At 40.8% G+C, this 20,593-nt stretch overlaps 1 long non-coding RNA gene across 2 annotated transcripts; it reads right to left on the bottom strand.

Moving 5' to 3' along the window:
* Positions 1–1,583: 1,583 nt before the first annotated feature.
* LOC308485781 lies at positions 1,584–18,734 on the bottom strand. 2 transcript variants are annotated; one of them, XR_013990768.1, is made up of 3 exons: positions 18,307–18,734; positions 5,892–5,971; positions 1,584–1,770 (listed from the first exon to the last, which is right to left on the bottom strand). It is a non-coding gene; the product is annotated as an uncharacterized lncRNA (long non-coding RNA). The 2 variants fall into 2 exon arrangements; XR_013990769.1 differs by having other exon boundaries at positions 18,413–18,734.
* Positions 18,735–20,593: the final 1,859 nt, after the last annotated feature.

The raw sequence follows: 20,593 nt of genomic DNA, 5'->3' as shown, positions 1-20,593 counted from the left end.
GAGGGTCGTGTTTGAATTGCCCCTATATGCCAAACGGCGTGCATTTTTATATTGCCCTCTGTAGTGTAGAGTGTAGTGTAGAGGCGGTTGGAGGATGGATGGTGGCTAATGGATTGCGGTTGAATCCTGACAAGACAGAATTACTGTTCTTGGGGGACAGGGGGCTGGCTGGTGTGGAGGACTCCCTAGTCCTGAATGGGGTAATTGTGCCCCTGAAGGACCAGGTGTGCAGCCTGGGAGTCATTTTGGACTCACAGCTGTCTATGGAGGCACAGGTCAGTTCTGTATCCAGGGCAGCTGTCTACCAGCTCCACCTGGTACGCAGGCTGAGACCCTACCTGCCTGCATACTGTCTCGCCAGAGTGGTGCATGCTCCAGTTATCTCCCGCTTGGACTACTGCAATTTGCTCTATGTGGGGCTACTTTTGAAGGTGACCTGGAAACTACAACTAATCCAGAATGTGGCAGCTAGACTGGTGACTGGGAGCAGCTGCTGAGACCATATAACACCGGTCCTGAAAGACCTACATTGGCTCCCAGTACGTTCCCGAGCACAGTTCAAAGTGTAAAGCTGTAAACTGCCTCGGCCCAGTATACCTGAAGGAGCGTCTCCACCCGCATCGTTCTGCCCAGACACTGAGGTCCAGCACCAAGAGCCTTCTGGCGGTTCCCTCACTGCGAGAAGCAAAGCTACAGGGAACCAGGCAGAGGGCCTTCTCGGTAGTGGCGCCCGCCCTGTGGAACGCCCTCCCATCAGATGTCAAAGAGATAAACAACCACCTGACATTTAGAAGACATCTGAAGGCAGCCCTGTTTAGGGAAGTTTTTAATGTGTGACCCATTGCAGGTGTTATGGATTGAATAGCTACTGCACCTTTTCACAATATTCTAATTTTATGAGATTGTTAATTTGGGGTTTTCATCAGCTGTACGCCATAATCATCACAATTATAACAAATAAAGCTTAACATATCTCGCTTTGCATGTCATGAGTCTATTCAGTAAGTTGAATTACTGAAATAAATGAACTTTTCCACGATATTCTAATTTTTCGAGTTTCACCTGTATGCCATTTTGCTAGCAACTTAACACAAATGTTTCAGTCATTTGTAAATTCCATGACAGATCTGGATCACTTCCAGAAGCAGAGTCACATCACCAGGAATTGTGGAGAGTATGCTTTAACATAAAGGGGTGTCTAGTATACCTATATAATTTCAAAATCTTTCTCTGCTACTTTAATTTTTCATTTCACTTTTAGTTAGTATACCACCTTTCTATATTAGTTTACAAGCTGAAGAAAACCAAGATCGCACACCTTATAACAATCTGGTCCAATGCAAAAACCTTACAATAAAAACAACTTTAAACTAAACAACATACCAAATAAAGTAATATTCAATAATCCATTAGAATATAATAGTACACAATACAATTATCAGCAAATAACAATTAAACAGAAATTCATTCTTAACAATTTAATAAATAGTTTATAAACTATAATCAATAAAAATAACAGTAAGTCACAGTGCATAAAATAACACAATACAAACTGAGATTCAAAGACACATAACTTATAAAATTATTTTTTTAAAAAAAAGTATCCATGAATTCCCTTTCTCTCTTCCCAGCTGTTTCTACTGTTCCTAACGGCATGGTCTGGGAAAGACTCCTAGGGCTGGAGGGAGGGGCAAGGCAGGTGAAAAAAGCCATTGCCTGATGGCCAGCACAATGTCTCTCCTCAAACATCTCTTATGAAGACTTCTACGGCTGGAGGAAATATGGAAGAAATAAAAAATGCAGGTTGGTCCATTAGATTAACTTGGAGGGTGGGGGTGGGACAACAGTAGTGTAATATTAAGATCACCTTAAAAAATTACAAAGTAGTGAGGAAGCTTTTGAGTTCACCAGAATTTTCTTGAAGCTAAATATGAAGCAATATGAAGCGGGTACGGTCAGGTTGAGAAGATTTTGTCACATGTGGTGACAAATCCCTGTTAGAATTTATAATGGCATAAAAATTGAGTGGAGATATTATACAGACATAGGAGTCTTTTGTCTAAGGCGACAGTGTCCTAGAACTTGAGAAAGAAAACCTACAACCTAATAATGCCTGTGGGAGAAAAAGTAAGCAATACCCAGTTGGTATTGATGCTTTGCCTTGTACACTACCTAATAATAATCTTCAACTTTGTAAATGTTAGAACGACTCTCTTTTTCTTTTTTCTTTGCTCTCTGGCTTAGAAAGGATCAGTGTGTTCTGACAACTGTTAGAAAAACATCTCAATAAGCCATGGTGTTACATTTTTGAAAGAATTGCAGCAATGGCTCATTTCTCCCCATTAGTCTTTGTAGCAACTGAAGACCATCTTTGCACTTACTGCACACCTACCTGACCCCTACTCTAATGCTATTATAAACTGCAAATTGGCTCTTTTATGAGGCCAGGCAATCTCCCCATCACCACTACCACCTGCCTGTTTGTGCTTAATAGCCACTGTGCTTAAGGAAGCGCCATGTTTGTGGTGCTCACCTCCTTCCTTAGGCATCTGGTGGTAGGCCACTGTGCAAACAGGATACTAGACTAGGTGGGCTATTTGCCTGACCCAGCATGGATGTCCTTATGTTACCATCCTGCCTGAAGAGGAGTGAAAGCTTGCTCACTACTCTGACATTTTACTTGCTCCAAATAAAGGAGTTAAGTTTAAAAAACCAACAAATACATGTACATATACTGCTATTCAGCTTTAGGTGGCACTATTGCCTTATATTAAATGAGGCAAGTTGGCGGTGGTTGACTTATTTGGATTGTAAACCTCACCTGGCACATTCCCTTTCATCATGATTACAATGCATACATTTCAAAGTCTAAAGTGAAATGGTGTAAATCTGTGAGTATAGTTAAAAGCATTTTATAGTCACACGGGCACCGAGTTTGTTCACAGATGTGTTTGTTTTATGCTCACCTCTTTCCAGTGAGTTTATGGCCTGTACTTGAATGAGCATTTATTTTCTTTACATGTGTATTCTAATTTGCACAGTTCTGGATGCTCACATATATCAGATCCATGTGATAGAATCCTGCACTAAAAAAGGACATTATAATGAAATGGCGTAGAACTTGGTTCGGATTTATGGCTGTCAGACTCTTTCCTTTTGAGAAGCAGCTGGATCCACTAGCTCATTGCACTGCTAGCCGTACTCTGCAGTCCATAAACTGGCTTAGATTTTGCCCCCAACTGCACAATCACTTGGCGTTAATGATAATTTTGCATGGGGCAATACAGCAGTCAACAGAAACTGCACCTGCCCCCTCCCACCATTAATGCCTGTCTACTAGATCCCACACCCATGGTCACACAGCTATCCTGGTTCAGGGAGAGGCTGTGCAGCAGACAGGGAAATGAAACATAGGTTTTTCTAGATCAGTATAGTCTGCACCACACAACACCTGGTGCTCTTCAGGTTTTGGGCTGCTGTTATGTTGAGTCAGGCCATTGGACCATTTAGGTTTGTTTGTCTGCAGTGGCAGCAGTAGTCCAGAGTTTCAGACTGGAAAGTGCGTTCTGCTACATCCCTCATGGCAAATGAGGACTATGGAGGTTGTGTATTGTCTCCCACCATCTCTTTCTAATATATTTCAACTTGAAAAATCACCTGGTGCATAAGTGTCCCACTAGGGCAGGGGAGGATGTTGTGAGCAGACAAAGGTGAATTTGGCACCTGGCACAGATGATCAGTTCCTGTTCTGAGCAGAAACCGTCCATACATTTATCTCAATGATAAAAGCATAGGAATCAATATTTCAGAGTCTGGGGAAAAGTCAATAAGGGCTGTGCTAATTCATTTTCAACACTTTTGCATTTTTGTTGCATAGTGCTGTTTAAGTCAGTTGTAAAATTATATTAAAACCAATTATTTGTATAACTCTCACTTCTTTATCTGTGGGCACTGCTGTTTCCATCTCCCATCATTGGCAGGAAAGATCACACGGATCAACTACAGACAGAATGCTACAGAGTAGCATTCCACATAACTGGGGACAGTTTTTTTTAAAAAAGGGGTAGAATTGCATCTTAATTTCTGATATAGGTGAACGGAGAATCCTCAAACACTTCAAATCAACTAAAAGTGTGAAGAAAATTAAGTATTGCATTAAAAATTTGTTTGCTTAGTTTCCATAGCAGATTCCACTAGGTGTCAGCCCATGCCTCTTCAAAAGCTGTGTTACGTAGGTGCCCATTTTTATATTTGATTCCAGAAGACTTCATTTTAAGACCAAAGTGTAAAAATGCATTTACTTAAAAGTCCTACTGCGTTCAGTGGGATGTACTACTTAGTAAGAATCCAGTCTATCTTTTAATGTTTATAATCTCTAGTGCCTTGGAGGAGATATAAAATTACTCAGATAGCCACATATATGTATTTAGTGGGAAACGTACTACAGTTCACTGTGCCCTTCCAGCCATCTAATTAATGGCACTTTCACCCTCTGTAAATAACCACTCTCAGTATCCATCTTTGGTACTCACATGCTTTAGGAAGCATCAGCAACTACATGCATGTCAGAGTTCTGACTGGGATCAGAGACAGAAGTTCAGGATATGCAATAGGAATAAGCCTGAAGACTTAGGGATCATTCAAATTTTATTGGATTTTACTGGCGGTTGCACAGTTATTAACTCATTTTTACTGATGACTTTTTGGGGGTACATTTCTAGCTTTGAGGATGATTTGATTAAAATGATACCTGTATTGCTAAATGCATTGTTTAGATTTATAGTTCTTATCTCTCGGCAAGACAGACCAATGGTTTGATTTAGTGAAGGTAGCTTAGTATTTTAGGGAGGAGCCATAAGCTTAATGGCAGAGCTCATCTTCTACATTATAATTCCTGAAAATTTTAACAGCCCAATTTAAACAGTCTGCACAGGATCCCTGATGAACCTCTAGGGAGCTACTGATATTTGGAGTGGAAAGGACTGCACTAGATGGCTCAGTGGTCTTCCTTTGCATAAGCCATCTCCATGTGTTTCTATAAACTAAAGTGGAAACCAACACCTAACCTATTTTAATTTTTTTAAAAGTGCACTGCAGTGTGAGATAATTGCAATCCATTACTCAGAATATGCAACCAACATCTTTTAAAGCCCTGATCTTTCCATCAGTGTGTTTCATTCATGTGAGCAAGGGAAATGGGGCAGGATAGGAAGCTGAGGAAAAACCAGAGAAAACAATAGCAGTGAGTCATATTTCAAGCTTATTTTGTAGATTCCCATTATAGCAGACCTTTTAATGTAAAACAAAATCTGCCAGAATATTGAAGGGAAGCCAGAATTATTTTTAATTAGGTCTGTATCGCCCAGAACAAATTCTTCCTTTAGAAACGGGCAAACCAGAGTTCCTGCCTTTATGCTGTACACTTGAGTTATTATAGTGATAAAACTTATTTCCCTGTACACTGGAGTCATTGAATGGCTCCTTTTTTCCTGAAGAGTCGTGATGTACTTCTTGCAGCCTTGCCATATAGTTTCCTAGGATCCTCTGTTCTCTCCAACTTCAGCGGAAGCTTAGATTTGTCAAGAGGCTCTTAGTCCCACACAGTACAGTGTCCTCCGAGGACTAGTTTTTTCCAGGACCTAACCATTATAATGCAGAGGTCTTCAACTGAGAGCCACTACATCCACACCATGCATTTAAGCTTTTCCCATAGTATCCAGGGGACTGTAGCTTGTTAAGTGCATTGAAAGTTGTTAGGAGACCCTTAGTAAACCACAGTTTTCAGGATTCTTTGGGGGAAGCCATGACTTACAAAGTGGTATGAATGTTTTAAATGTATGGTGTGGTTTCTGATGCTGGATATCTACCAAGGTTTCTACTACAGTACATACCACTGTTGGAAATCACAGCCAGTGATGCTTGAGGAATTCAGTCTTTGCACATTTCTAGTTTGAATTGACTTGATCTGCACCTACCAGATGAATGAAAGGATAAAACATGCATATCTTGAAAGTGAGCAGGTTTTAAATTATGTATTTTAATGCAAATTTATATGATTTTTTAAAAATCACATTTAATATGAAAGCCCAATGGATCAGCCCGATGGATCATGGGTGAATGTATGCAAAAGTGGCTTAGACTGTAAACACATCCCTATCACTTCCATAGGGAAGAACATTAATGAGTTTAATGTACCCTCCGAACTGTAGAATCACCAGGTCAAATCTGTTTCAGTTAGGCACCCTGTCCCAAATTTTATAAAACTGCTTGTCCAGCGCTCAGATTGGCTTTGGCTTTAAATTTTCTGTATTTATTCTTGATAAAACAACAGTATGCCATAACTACGGCATGTTGCACTGGCAGAATGTATTCTCTAGCTGGTTTGTCTACAACCAGACAAACACAGATTCTTGTTTGCTAAAAAGTTTTCTTCAGAATATAAAATAATTTTGAAGCTGAGTCTTTATTTTTACCATTAGAATGAAAATGATGAGGAAACTAATTTGGCTCTGTACTGAAAAAGGAAAACGTATGTTCTGAAGAATTCATGTCTAATAAAAGTAATCTTATTTCACTATGCCTTCTCCCTTCATGTGGCTGTTGTTAAGATGGCTTTACAAAAGGCTTTTATCCTCCCTCAGTTTAAATTGCTGTGGATAAAGGAGGGTCCCTGTTGCTCAGTTATGTCCGCTATCGATCAACCTGGTTTCTTCAGCAATGGGGACACTCCCCTCTTGCGCAAACATTTGCGTGCCGCTTTGAAGCTCTCCCAATAGTTGCTAAAAGGGAGTGCTTCTCAGAGTTGTGAATTTTAGCAAAATACTTCCTCTTTCAGATATGGCAAGTGCATTGCTTTTTTGTGGAAAATGCAATAGATTGCAATATTAGATGTATAAATATTGCAGTGAAATGCTACTCAGAATCTTTTTGGACTTCTTTGGCCTTTGTAGCGATACATTTGATTGATTGCTTAAATTTAAAACTGTGTAAAGTTCATTTTGGAATATATAGCATATTTGTGCACAGAAACAATTTGGTGGTATACTGTATAGTCATGGCTAATATCAAAACATGATGATGTATCATTATAAACAACTTTCCCCCATTTTTTTGTCTTTTATTGGAATGTAACATGAAAATGTGCTCTATTGGCTTTGTATTCCTAGCTATAGCAGATGCCCTATTAACCACCATAATCTACATATATTGTTCTGTTTTTTTAAATCTAGTAATGATACACAAATGCTATGGATTAATGGAACTATGTGAAGTGGGTTCAGTGATTCCCTAAGGGTAATACCTCCATAAATGATGCTTTAGCCTGATAGAGTAATGGCTGCTTGTTCTCTCAAACCACAGTTGGATTCTTGAAATATTTGTTCAGTTTAGGGATCCTAGTAACTTTGAGTTATGAGTTCCTGGGTCTCCAAAGGTTTAGTTTTCATCATCATAATTCATGTGATGGTTTTCACACGGAAAAGAATTAAGCATAAATTCTTATATGGTTATGAGTGTTTGCTTGCATGTGCATATATCATAAATCTTTTCATGTCATCACTTACAAGGTGAAGGACTTTGGCAGCACTTCGACCACAGAAAGCCTCCATTCAAAATGGTTCCTTGTCCTTTCCAATATTTGCACAGCATTGTGTAACCAGTCGTTTCCCACATTTTTCATACTCAAGGACTTTGCTTCTTCTACGTATACCTACACTGAGAATGCTCCAAAGGTACTGCATAAAGAACCAAGCCTTCAAAAAAAAACCAACCATGCTCCTGTGTACTGCCAAGCGAGACCTGCCTGCTTGCCCCTCTTTACCCAGGGACAATACATTGTTATGACATGGGGTGTGTGGCTTGAGTATCAATGGTTACAAGGGAGCAGGTTGTATGGCAGCCACTTCAGGTCAGGGCCAACATCCCTGGCTTTTTAGGCCAAAGGAAAGTGTGGGCATAGGAAGGCTAAATTGTATGTGAGCATGATGTACGAGATTATAGAACATGCATGCTGCTTACATGACACAGAAGGATTTTACATTTTCATGCTTTACAGTGCATGAGTGAATTGCAAGTGGCTCAACTGAAGGTTCCTTGATATATGTGTGTGAGTGTATGTTTATAATGGGTGAAATCTGGATACCAGCATCTGGTTTTAACTGGTCTAGTAATCTCATTGGTATTAGTGTATATGATTTAGTAACATAAATCCCCCCCCACCAATGCCTGAGATGCTGATAACTGCCAACATGCAATAAATATGATAATGTTCAGAAGTCTTTAGGGACATAAATGTCAAAGATATTTGGAGGCGGGAAGACTATGTGAGACTTTGTGTCCATGTGGCTTCCCCCCTCCTTTTCTTTTGAATAAGTCTTCTGACTATAAATGGAACAAAAATGTTTAGTCTCTTAATCTAGAGATTTGTCTCCTTGTGAAAATGTCAGCAATGCCAGAACATCTGATAATACTTACTTAAAATCTGATTTAGAATTATAGTTATTAATACATTTAAGTAAACGTTGGAAAATATTCAGAGTTCGGAGGGGCTTTTTATATAGGGTATAAGATCATCTGTGTAAAATAAGTATATATAGATCTGTCTCACTACATATTCATACTGTGGTGTCAAAGCTGAAGCCAGTAACTGAAAGAAGTCGGAATAATAATAATAAAAAGGCAAAATTCTAGTAACTGATAATGTAATACACTGTAATGGGTGATTTCTGAAACTATATTATTTAGTTGATGGAAGCATGTGAAAAACCTCTTAGAAATTTGTACAAAAAGTGTCTAATTATCAGATCATGTACTGTTCAAAGCAGTCTGCGAACTCATGCAGACTTGAGGGTTCTTAAGACCGAAGTCACTTAGTTCCTCAGTACTTGCCAGCAGAGACCACTACATCTCTTCATGTATACTCCTAAAACAAATGTTCTGTTATTCATCTGTAATCTTTAACCTGGTCAGTCTCTAGACAATGTGACCTAAGGACTGGCTTCCCTGCTCTTTTAGTAGAATGTGTTGATTTGTATTTTCGTGTTCCAAATTTAAGTAGTTGAACTAGGCATTAAGATTAGCTTTGTCACTTTGGGGCATCTTAATCACCCACATGATGTGTCACGACTAAACTAGCCCATCTACTTTACATGTTCCTTTTTCCAAAGTGTAGGAAACTAGACTTGCATGAAATACCACAAGTACTGAACGCACTCATAGGAACTTACCTATGTCCAGAGATTTTGCTTTGGAGGATGATAGATGCTTGTGATTGTGCCTTTTCACCGTGAGCACTGAGATAATGCAATTTCCTCTCAGAGAAGGGAGGGTTTCTTTTTTGGCATTTTGACATTGCAGGTAGTTCTTTTTCTGGAGGGTCTTTGAGAACCTCTAGTAATGTCTCTCTGCTTCTCTTTTGCTTTCCCCACCAGATTATTTAACTAATTATTCTCATGGTTATTGTGGGGTGGTGGTGGTGTTCTTTTTATGTGTACTATGGAGCTTTAAAATCGTTTCCAAGCTGCCTCATAGAGTCAACGATATAGATCATTTCAGAGCAAAAGGTGGGATGTGTATTTTGTGCTATACAAATAAACAAATATATACATATTCTTACCTTTGCATGCTGTGGAAACCTGATTTAAATATTAAATATAAATATTAAGTGGACCCCCATACTCTGTGATTTGCTCTTGTTGCAACACCACAAGTAGTAACTTGCACTGCTGCAAGTAACTGAATGCCTTGGGAGTGTGTCCCAGGAAAAATGGATCCCTTCCTTTATGAAATCTAATTGCTGGTATATGCTTGTGCAGGACTGCTGTACCATAGAACTGAAGGGAAAGTAACCCCTTCCTGCACAGTGTGAGGGAGGCATAAAAGCAGATGAACTTATGCTTGGTGCTAGTACCAGAGCAGGGTATAACTTGTGGTGGTAGGGCCATTTCTCAAGAAGCAGGTTCCTAAAATAAGATAGGTAGTCAAACTAATAATTGAAGGCTGCAACCCTATACCTGCTTTCCCACGGTGTTACGGTATGAATGTTTGGAGCCACTCCTGTGCTTGGTATCAGCAGCCTCTTACACTTGGGGAAAGCTCCATTTTTCTTCCCTGATGCCCCAGCCTGCTTGGTCCCTCCCCAGGATCGCCAGCCAGCAACTCTTTGAGCTCCTTGCACCCCTCATCCTGATCTGACCAGCCCCTCCAGGTCATCTCCTCAGGGCTCATGACAGAGCGCTTCACAACCTTTGCAATCCTACACCTAGTTAGGCTCGGGTATAAGAAGAACACCTCCTCTAGCGTAAATTTAAATTGTTTTATTAAGGGGATTTTTAGATACCTAAGGGGAAATGGAAACCTATATTGGGCATCAAAGTGCTAGGCGGCAATTTCCACAGACTTAAGAGCCACAGCTACTATCTCAAGCTTAATTTTCTACCCCCACCAATTTACTTCCACTCCTCCTCACTTCAACCAATTCCCAACTATCTCTCTCTCTCTTTTTGATGATTGACCCCCAACTGAATGTTGCCCCTCCAACTGACTGGAGCCTCCAGCTAAACAGACTGAAATCTGCCAGATCCAAGCTACTAAAGCTTAAAGCAACCCCACTCTGCCACAAGTGGTCACTTAGCAACCACTTCTAAAACAGGCTTGTAACATCCGGCCAATATAAGGCCTCCTGACACTCAGGGAGGTCACAGAATATATCTTCCTTCACAGCAATGAACCTAAGCAGACACCTATACAACTTTCTCCACAACCTGCATTAACTTTTTGCCTAGAATGATGTTGTTAATGGCAAAGAATCTCTGTCAACACTCTTCTTGTAGGGAAGCCAAGGCATCTCTCTCCCCTGACTAGAAATTGAGATTCCACTTTGGAGCATGCTCAGTTGGACACTTTGGAGAGAAATTTCCATGCTATTTTCTCTCAGAGAAAATGGTCACTGAAGAGAGTTGAAGGTCCATGCTTATGTCAGAGATTTAGAAAACCGGACTCCATCCATTTACAGGTATGTTTTAGGGTTAGTGTCCTACCTTAGGAAACCTGTCAGGAACTGTTTTTGTTTTAAGGAGAAGTTACAATTTCTACCTTCATGGGCTTCAGGCCTGTTTCTGTCAGCAAGTGCCTTTGGATGATTGATTATTTAATTTCTAAAACACTTAGTATATTTACAATATCTCAAAGCAGTGTACAAAAAAACTGAGCCAACAACAAACAACTTAAAATATAGCAAAAATACAGTTACATATAAAAATAGTACAAAAATAGTTACATATAAAAATGTTACATAAATACAAAGTTACTAACACCCCCCCCCAACATCAATTCATTTTCCTTCTGACACACCCTCCCATCTCAGTCTCTTGATTCTCATTCAGGGTCCAACAAACTCTCAGCTCATCCCCAAAAGTCTCACAACAAGAAGAGTTCCTGGAAACAGCAGACATCACCCTAGTCTCTCATTCTAGACTTGCTTTTTATGAGCAGGCCCAAGGTGGAGGGTACTTCCTTAGGCTGCCCACAGCTGTGTCTCATTCAGCTACACTCTCCTCACCCAGTTCCATGCAAAGTAGGCTTGTTGAGTTTCCCAAGATGGGAAGGGGGTTCCCTTACACTCACACCTCTTTCTTTCTTCCTTTTTGAAGAAATAATTTTTATTGAAGATTTTCCTCGTTTACAAAAGCACATGCATTCAGGTTGCATTTTCTACAGATCAGTTACATTTGTCATGAGACATTGGTGTTATATGCAATATAGGGTAGATGGAGTGGAAAAGTTTGTGTTCTTTTACTTAGCGTATGTGTGGGGGTTTTGTGTCAGCGTCCCTTGGGTGGGTTCTCTCTCTATTTGCTTGTTGTGTTTCCTTGGTGGTGAGAGAGGCTGGGGTGGCCTAGGGTGTGGTTGATTATCTTGGTTGGCTGCAGTGGGATTTGTTTGTTTGTGCGTGCGTGAGGGGAGGGAGTTGTTGGGTTAAGTTCACCGCATTGAATCATATGCTGTCGGTGGGTTTGTGTTGTTGGGCTGTGTATATGATAAATGGAAGCCATACTGGAGTAAAGGCGTCCTCTTCTATTTGTCCCCATGTCATGTTTCAGTCTATTGGTTAGCTTTTCTAGTAAGGCTGTTTCCGATACAGTGGTACCTCAGGTTACATATGCTTCAGGTTACAGACTCCGCTAACCCAGAAATTTTACCTTGGGTTAAGAACTTTGCTTCAGGATGAGAACAGAAATCGTGCAGCAGTGGCACAGCAGCAGCGGGAGGCCCCATTAGCTAAAGTGGTGCTTCAGGTTAAGAACAGTTTCAGGTTAAGAACAGACCTCCAGAATGAATTAAGTTCTTAACCCGAGGTACCACTGTACTACTTGAAACCAGTGTTCCATGTTTATTCCTGACAGGTCCCTCCAGTGCCTGGCTATGATGTTTCTGGCTGCTGAGAGTAGGTGGGTTATGAGCTCTTTATAGTGTGAGTGGGCACTGTGATCAGTAGAGCCAGTTCTGGGGTGACTTCTAGTACCTGTTTAGTTATTTTGCTTATTTCTTGTATGACTACTGACCAGACAGCTGGGTTTTGGGGCATTCCCTTTTCTCTGGCTTTTGATAAGTTCTGCTAACAGTTCTATTTGCTGCTGCTTTCAGTGCTTATGGCAGGGTTGTTAATTGTTGCTTGATGTTGTTTCTGCTATCTTTAAAATATGTTATAAAGGTGTTCTAAATAATAATAGTGGCAAAGTCGGATATAAATATTTTGTAAAAAATCAAAATGGGGTGGTATCAAGGATTTCTACATGATGCAAGCTTTGAGCATACTTACTAAAACATATGTTTGACTTTTTACACTTTCACTGATTGTAAAGATGGAAACATTAGCATCTGCTTTGTTTCTGAGATGACCTTAGTCTTTTAGTGCAGAGGTGTGGGAACCTGTTTAAATATCACCAGGAAACATTTAGAAGACTATTGTGTGCACAAAGTTTTCCTGACACAGCATGGGGCTTTCAGATGAGAGCTCCACAAACAAGAAGTAACTATCGGTCAGTTTGGGTTTTGTTGATAAAAGAAAATGTGCGTGTCCCACAGCCAATATTTAGAAGTCAAAGACAGCATAAAGGGATAGGATGTTCTGTTCATAGGATAATTTTGGATCCTTTTAACAGTTCTTACAATGTTTTTATTCTTTTGGGTTGGGGAAAGTTTTTGTTGTTGTAATTTTGATTGTTAATGCTACAAATAGTTTTCGCAATGCCAGAACCTTTGGCCCAACATGGGGCTCAAACCCACGACCCTGAGGTTAAGAGTCTCATGCTCTACCAACGGAACTATTGATGCATGGGTACTTTTCAAGTTTGGAAGCTGCATTTTCTTCTGCTAGGCCTATTACTCTGCAGATAATTATTTCTGTATCCAAAAACATCCAGTTCATTCTAACAAAAAGTGATGCATGCTTGGTCTCCTCTTAGATTGAAAGAAAGATATTTGACATTGTGGAAGTCGGTTTAAAGGAAAAATTGTGACTGTATTCAGCGCCGGAAGAAGTAGCTTGGGCACCTGGGGCGACGTGCCCAGCGGTGGGGCGAGCTGCCCATAACGGCAGGGCACACCACGGGGCCTCTGGAGTCTGCCTGCCTCCTTCCACTCAGCTGCCCTACAGCTGGGGGAGAGGCAGTAGGTGGACCCTTTGGGCAGTACGGAGCCTGTGTGTGTCCAAGCCACCATGTCCCTCCCAGGAGAGATGCATGGCTCGGGCGAGCTGCAAGCCCCGCGGTGATTGCCGCCCGGCATTTTGTCACCCCCCTCAATGGTGACACCCGGGGCGACCCGCCCCTACCGCACCCCCTTCTTCTGCCCCTGACTATATTCTACAGGGGAAATGGGTTTGTTCTATTTTTAAATTATTGGAATTGTTATTTTTTTTAAAAAAAATCACTTGGAAATATGTATTTTGATCATTTATATTGAAATATTGTGCAGTATAACACACACACACACACACACACACACACACACGAACATGGATACAAAGGGTTGAGGCACTTACAAGTTTTCTCATTCCCCCAAATTGTGGATATTGTAGGTGATGGCACCTGCCTTAACACCATGTAAATGGTATGTTTTGCAGTCTTATGTAGGCTTCTATACCCATGCTTTTCTTTACTTGCCTTCTATTGTAGGTTGGGCTCAACCACAGCACGGAAGCTGGAGTCTTTAGTATGTCAAAATTTAATGAGATATATGTGTTTACATTCTAAACCCATAATTATGACTGCCAGCCACTTGCATAGCCTTTCTTAAGCTGCAGAGTGCATTCTTGTACATATTTTAACCAAGAGTAAAACAAGCAATTTATCCCAAGCATTGTCAGAGCGTTAGACAATTCTAACTAATTTTAAATGAAGCCAATTTTTGCAAAGGCGAGTCCTTTACATTTTATTCAGAAATGGTGGACTTCTCAAAAGTGTTGTGTGTGCCATTTTATGATGAAAGACGCTTGCCTGTTGGTCTCCAGCCTTGTATTCCTTCTCTACTCTCCCTAAATTGTACATAGTTAGAACTATTTATTTATTCCATACCCTCCAACATTTCTCTGATGGAAATAGGGACATCCCATTCCATAATGATAATTTTACTATTTATACCCCACACATCTTACTTGGTTGCCCCAGCCACTCTGGGCAGCTTCTAACATATATAAAAACGTAATAAAACATTAAACATTTTAAAAGAACTTCCCTATACATGATTGCCTTCAGACAGCTGGGGGTGGGGCAGATAACTCCATACCCTCCAACATTTCTCCAATGAAAATAGGGACATTCTAAGGAAAAGTGGGACATTCCAGGATCAAATCAGAAACCAGGACAGCTTCTCTAAATCAGGGATGTCCCTGGAAAATTGGGACACTTGGAGGGTCTGTTATTCCATTATCTCTCAATGAAACCATATAGGAAAAGCAGTGTGCTTTAGTTTTCCTCCAGCACTGGAAGAGAAATGAGGATGAAAGACCAGGGAAGTATGAGTGTATGGAAGTTAAGTTCTAGGCAAGCAAATATAGGAGACTGAAATGTGTTTAGTGTTGACATGGTGGAGAAGTTAAAGCAAGTGCCTTAACTTACAATTTCCATGCTTTTTTGGTACATGAGTAGGTTTGTAATTGCCTTAAGTGTTCTCTTAAACCAGAGGATTTTTTTAAAAAAACCCTAGAATAGGATTATAATGACTGACAACTATTAATCTTCATAATGTTGTTCCAAAGCATTTTTTTAGCGTAAACTCAAAAGCACAATTATTCTTGCTTTGTTATTATGCAGTGTTGAACCAACACTAGGATATTATTTGCACACACTTATAAAGTTGATTATTAATATTGATCTCTTGCTTTTAAAAATGTCTGCACTTAATCTGCTCATAACGCATATGGACAAGCTAAAGCTGGCTTATTTAGGGAGCAGTAGAGTAGCCTTCAGATTAGCATATTTTTTTTGTTTTGTTTCCTAGGGACCAAGTGCTAAGTCTATTAGACATTTCCTGCTATTCTTTTGAATTGTAAATACTATTCTTGTGCCTTGAAAAGGCTAGTGTGGGGGGAAATCCATGAAATGTCCAATCTATTATGGACAGAGATTTGAGAAGCAAGAAATGATTTTTAAAAATTCAGATAAATTAAGTTCAGTACATTTAAATTGCAGTTCCGAACTCTGGGGTTTATGTATTTGGGATTCCCCAAGCATTGCTTTTGACCTTTTGCCACAGTTGTTTTAAATAAAAAAGAACGTACTGATAATTTCATAAATATATGTATGTTCCTATCTGGAGAATTGTATTTGTACCAGTTCATACTCTGGAATAACAATGATAAGCATTTGGCCTTGTGGGTATGTTCTGCTTTAAAATGTTCCTCCAGTAGGCAAGTGCAGATGTTTTCATTCTAAGGTTCAACTGTTTGTTTAGCTCATGGAAAAAAGTATGTTCTTAAAATGCAGAGAGACTGAAACACAGTGTACACTGTGAGACTTCTGATGTTTACGGCAGGAAGCAGCTGATTGAAAAAGACAAGAAATCACACAACCTAATGAATGTTAGCTTTGCGTAAGGTACTGAAAATGAAAGAAGACCACCCATGCAGAAGACAAGTGTGGTTAACTTTTCCTTCTGTTTCTGCACTAATTTGAATGGCAGTATCTCTCCAGAACTCAGTCACTGCTGTTTATACCTATATTTAAATGTTTTAAATGCCTGACGCACTTTTTATGACCTTAGTTTTTAGGATGCTTCCAGTTGGAGCTTAATATTGCGAATGGGTCATTTGGATATTGGATGTTGGAAACAGTAAAAAATAAAATAAAAATACCAGATTTTCCTCAGAAAGGGTAAATCTGAATTAAATGGTGGTGGTGGGGATTTGGGCTTGCATTTTGATACCAACTATGTCATGTGAAAAATGTGAATGTATATGGAGCATAGATCGAGCAAGAAATCCTGCCTAGGTATTGAGGGTGGGGAACAATGATGACCTGGTCCGATTCATTTCTACTGAGGCTAGGGATTACTTTTTTAGATTACAGTGGTACCTCTGATTGTGAACAGGATCTGTTCCGGAGCCCCGTTCGCAACCTGAAAGGAATGCAACCCATGTCTGTGCACGCACAGGTTGCGATTCGCTGCTTCTGCGCATGTGCATGATGTCATTTTGCGCGTCTGCGTGAGTGGCAAAACCCGGAAGTAACCCTTTCCGGTACTTCCAGGTCACCGTGGGACACAACCTGAAAAGACGTAACCTGAACTGAATGTAACAAGAGGTATGACTGTAAGTATGTTCTTACTATAGTGGACCACTGAGGCTATTCTTATCATCTCCATATCAGCAAGGGCTGCAACAATTTTCAGATATGGGTGAGCTAATGATGATTTGAAAACTTTTCATTTGGCTTATAGCATGTTGTTTTGAAGAGAGGGAGCCCTCCCTTTGAATTTGAAGGCAACTCTCTAAACTGAGAGAGGAGGGGAGGATATTGCTCTTTCATAGAGGAAAAGGTGATCAAATGGGGGACAGCTGCCAGTGGGCGTGGGGACGCCAGGCAGGGTTGTTGTTTTTATTTCCTGAAATTTTTGGTGCTCTGCAGAAATGCAGGAATCGTTAAAGGGCTGGGGCTGTGCCAAGCGATCTAGGTAAGACAGGTACAGGAGCCCTCAGAGAACAAAACATTGGCAACGCAAATAGACAGAAGGGAGTCAACCCTTATTCAACTTTCACATATCCAGCTGGCCCTGTCTACCTACCCCAACTTCCCCTGAACCTTCTATTGGGGTTTCTCCCTTTTCCCACTCTTCCACCCACCTATTTCCCCTCAGCCACCCTGTCCATTTGTGACATCACAGGAAGTTTGTAGCCAGCGGCAACTGCTAGGAATGCATCTGCACAGCCTCCCATCCTGGTACTGGAAAGGGGAATGTTATGAACATTACTTAGACATATTTAGAAATACATTGATTTAGAAGTAGAAGATGGCTTGCTTAAGCTCTGCTGTCCTCTTCACTGCTGCTTTCGGGGAAAGCCTTATTGGCTTCTGACATCCATGAAAAGCAAACACAGATACAGTGAGGGGAATGACCATCATTCAACAGTATCATCCAGCCACCTCCATTGACCAGCCTGACCGCTGGCTTCCACCGATGAATATCCAGTGGTTCATTCACCCAGAGCCTGAAGGGCAGCTTACACCGCTATCTGAACATGCAATTTCCAGGCATACCGTGTCTGGTGGGTGACCTATGTCTATTCTCCATTCATACTTATCATAGCATCAATCCACAAATCATCATCATCATCATTTTTTAATTTGTATACCGTCTTTCTATCTTACAATACTAAAGGCTGTTTACAAGCTAAAGAAACAAAAAATGTACTTCTTATAACAATCTAATGCAATACAAAAATGTGATAATAAATTTTTTAAATAGGCAACCTACATCAAAAAAGTAACATTCAACAATAATTAGAGTAGTATTAAATAATAACAACATATAAAAGTTAAATAGAAATTCACTCAACAGTTACAATAAATAATTTCTAAACTATAATCAATAAAACAATGGCAAGCCACAGTACATAAAATACAAATTGAGAAGCAGAGACTAGAGAGTGGGGCAAGGCAGGTGGACGGAGGCCTTGCCTGACGAAGTCTCTCCCTTCACAGTTCTTCCTCTAGGACCTGCTCCCTTATGAGGACTCCGAGGGTTGGAGGGTGGGGCAAGGCAGGTGGAAAGAGGCCACACACTTCTGAAAGTGAATTTCAATCAGCTTACATGCACAAACTTCAGCCTCCTTCAGACCTGCCAGGTCCACCACTAGCTTCCAACCATGGATATCTGCTGCTTTCAAGCCATGGTCCTACTCAGCAGGTACACTTGCCTTCTCGTTGCTCCACATCATCTCATTGACAGATGATGGCCTCCTTCCATTTTCCACTTCGCCTCCATGTGGAAGGAGACCACCAAGTACTGAATAACACAGCTGTTGTCCACTGTTTCCTCTTCAAGCTTTTGTCTTGGCTTTCCCCTTGGGCTGCTTTTGTATATCCACTGAGCTGCCATGTGCTTATGTGACATCACAGGACATCCACAGCCAATAACAGCAGCTGGAGAGGCATCATCATCACTTCCTCAGGCCTTACAATGGTGGGTGGAGCTCAGCAGCCATTTCCCCTTTGCTTGTTTATTATGTACAGCTCACGCCTTATCTGTAATGACACCAGAGAAAGGGGTTATTTTTCATCCTGATGTCTGCATTCCCTTGGGTCAGATTTTCCAACTCCTAAGGGCCAAGGTCTCTTCACATCCCCTCAAAAATATTGATTAGTTGATTAGCTGCATCAGGTGTGCTTGAGACAACACCTGTTTTGTGCTGTTGTGAGGGATTCTATTCAGGGGGTTGAATAATATGCCGGAGAAGCCAGTATAAACTGCAATTTCTGCTGATTTGGGGGGAACCACTTGAAGCATCTGCTGTGTTGAGCTATTTCAGTTGCTTTTGTTTGATTTGCTCATTGCCAACAGATAAAAGTCTGTAAATTTTGATAATAAACCTGATTTGCAATGGGGGAAAAATGGGGGACAGCTCTTCTATTTGAGCCCCATTTCCTTGGTTACTAGAGGAGCCAGTATGTTGAAGTGGATGAAATATTGGGAAGGCCTTGGTTCAAATCCCTACTTGGGCAACCACTGTTTCCCAGGCTAATTTACCAGGTGAGTTTCATGAGAATAAAATGGGACAGCGACAAATATATAATCCTGAACTCCTTAAAGGAAGGATAGGATGAAAATGCAGAAATTTTTCATTGCTGTTTTTAAAATAGGATTTTGCAAATCTGAATCATGTAACCAGGCTGCTTAAAGTGTTTGTGAGGTTGAGTTTGTATGACAAGCTACACCTGCTGACATTCTCTTTTTGTGCAACTATTACGTTATTGACCATTTTGGCCAAGAACCTTGAAGGCTCCAGTTTTTATATTCTGGTCAGGCAAGCATTAAACCATTAAACAAGTCTTACTCTTTTCAGGCCTTATGCCTGCAATTCACCACAGTCAAGGCAGATTCTGTGCGAAGGGTATGAAATGTAGCCTTAGGAGTTTTTAATTTGGTTCAGAGTCCTACAGTATTAATGTTCAGTGGACAAATTTAAGCTGTCTCTCTAGTGCCTTGCTCTCTTACTATTAAATGAGCAAATAAAGAAATTTATTAGAAACTAGTTCTGAAATGTATAATCCCATAAAAGGTAAAGGTAAAGGTACCCCTGACCATTAGGTCCAGTCGCGGATGACTCTGGGGTTGCAGCTCTCATCTCGCTCTATAGGCCTAGGGTGCCAGCGTTTGTCCGCAGACAGCTTCCGGGTCATGTGGCCAGCATGACTAAGCTGCTTCTGGCAAACCAGAGCAGCGCACGGAAATGCCATTTTACCTTCCCGCCGGAGCGGTACCTATTTATCTACTTGCACTTCGACGTGCTTTCAAACTGCTAGGTGGGCAGGAGCTGGGACCGAACAACGGGAGCTCACCCAGTCGCGGGGATTCGAACTGCCGACCTTCTGATCGGCAAGCCCTAGGCTCTGTGGTTTAGACCACAGCACCACCCGTGTCCCTGTATAATCCCATACAGTACAGTAAATCCCCAAAAGGCATTGCCCACCATCTTTTCAGCACTATATGACAGTGCTTGAGGTTCAGACATATAAAGACTGAAGACAGTCAAGTCAACAGCATCCTGTATTCGTAGACCCCCCTCCCACCCTGAATGTCTGTGGACACACACGGGCCAGTTTCTATCAGTTTTCATTCCCCTCCATCCTCTTCATTTTTCAACACTCTTACAAACAAGTACTAGAAATATGGCCAAGCACATGGAGGTTTACTAATCAGCAAGTAGGTGGCAATAGTGCAAAGACTATTTTACAATGTGCAAGGTGTATTTCCAATGTAATTTTTTCTCTTCTTTGTGATGCTGTTTAAAATCAAGCCTCCTCCAACTAGTCCCTCATTGGTGCAACTTCCTCATATATCAGTGTTCTGTATCTGAGAAACAAGTGCCAACATGAGA

This window comes from Podarcis pityusensis (assembly GCF_964106645.2).
Source record: "Podarcis pityusensis genome assembly, chromosome: 9".
Classification (NCBI taxonomy): Eukaryota; Metazoa; Chordata; class Lepidosauria; order Squamata; family Lacertidae; genus Podarcis; species Podarcis pityusensis.
This window is presented reverse-complemented; position numbering and strand designations above follow the sequence as displayed.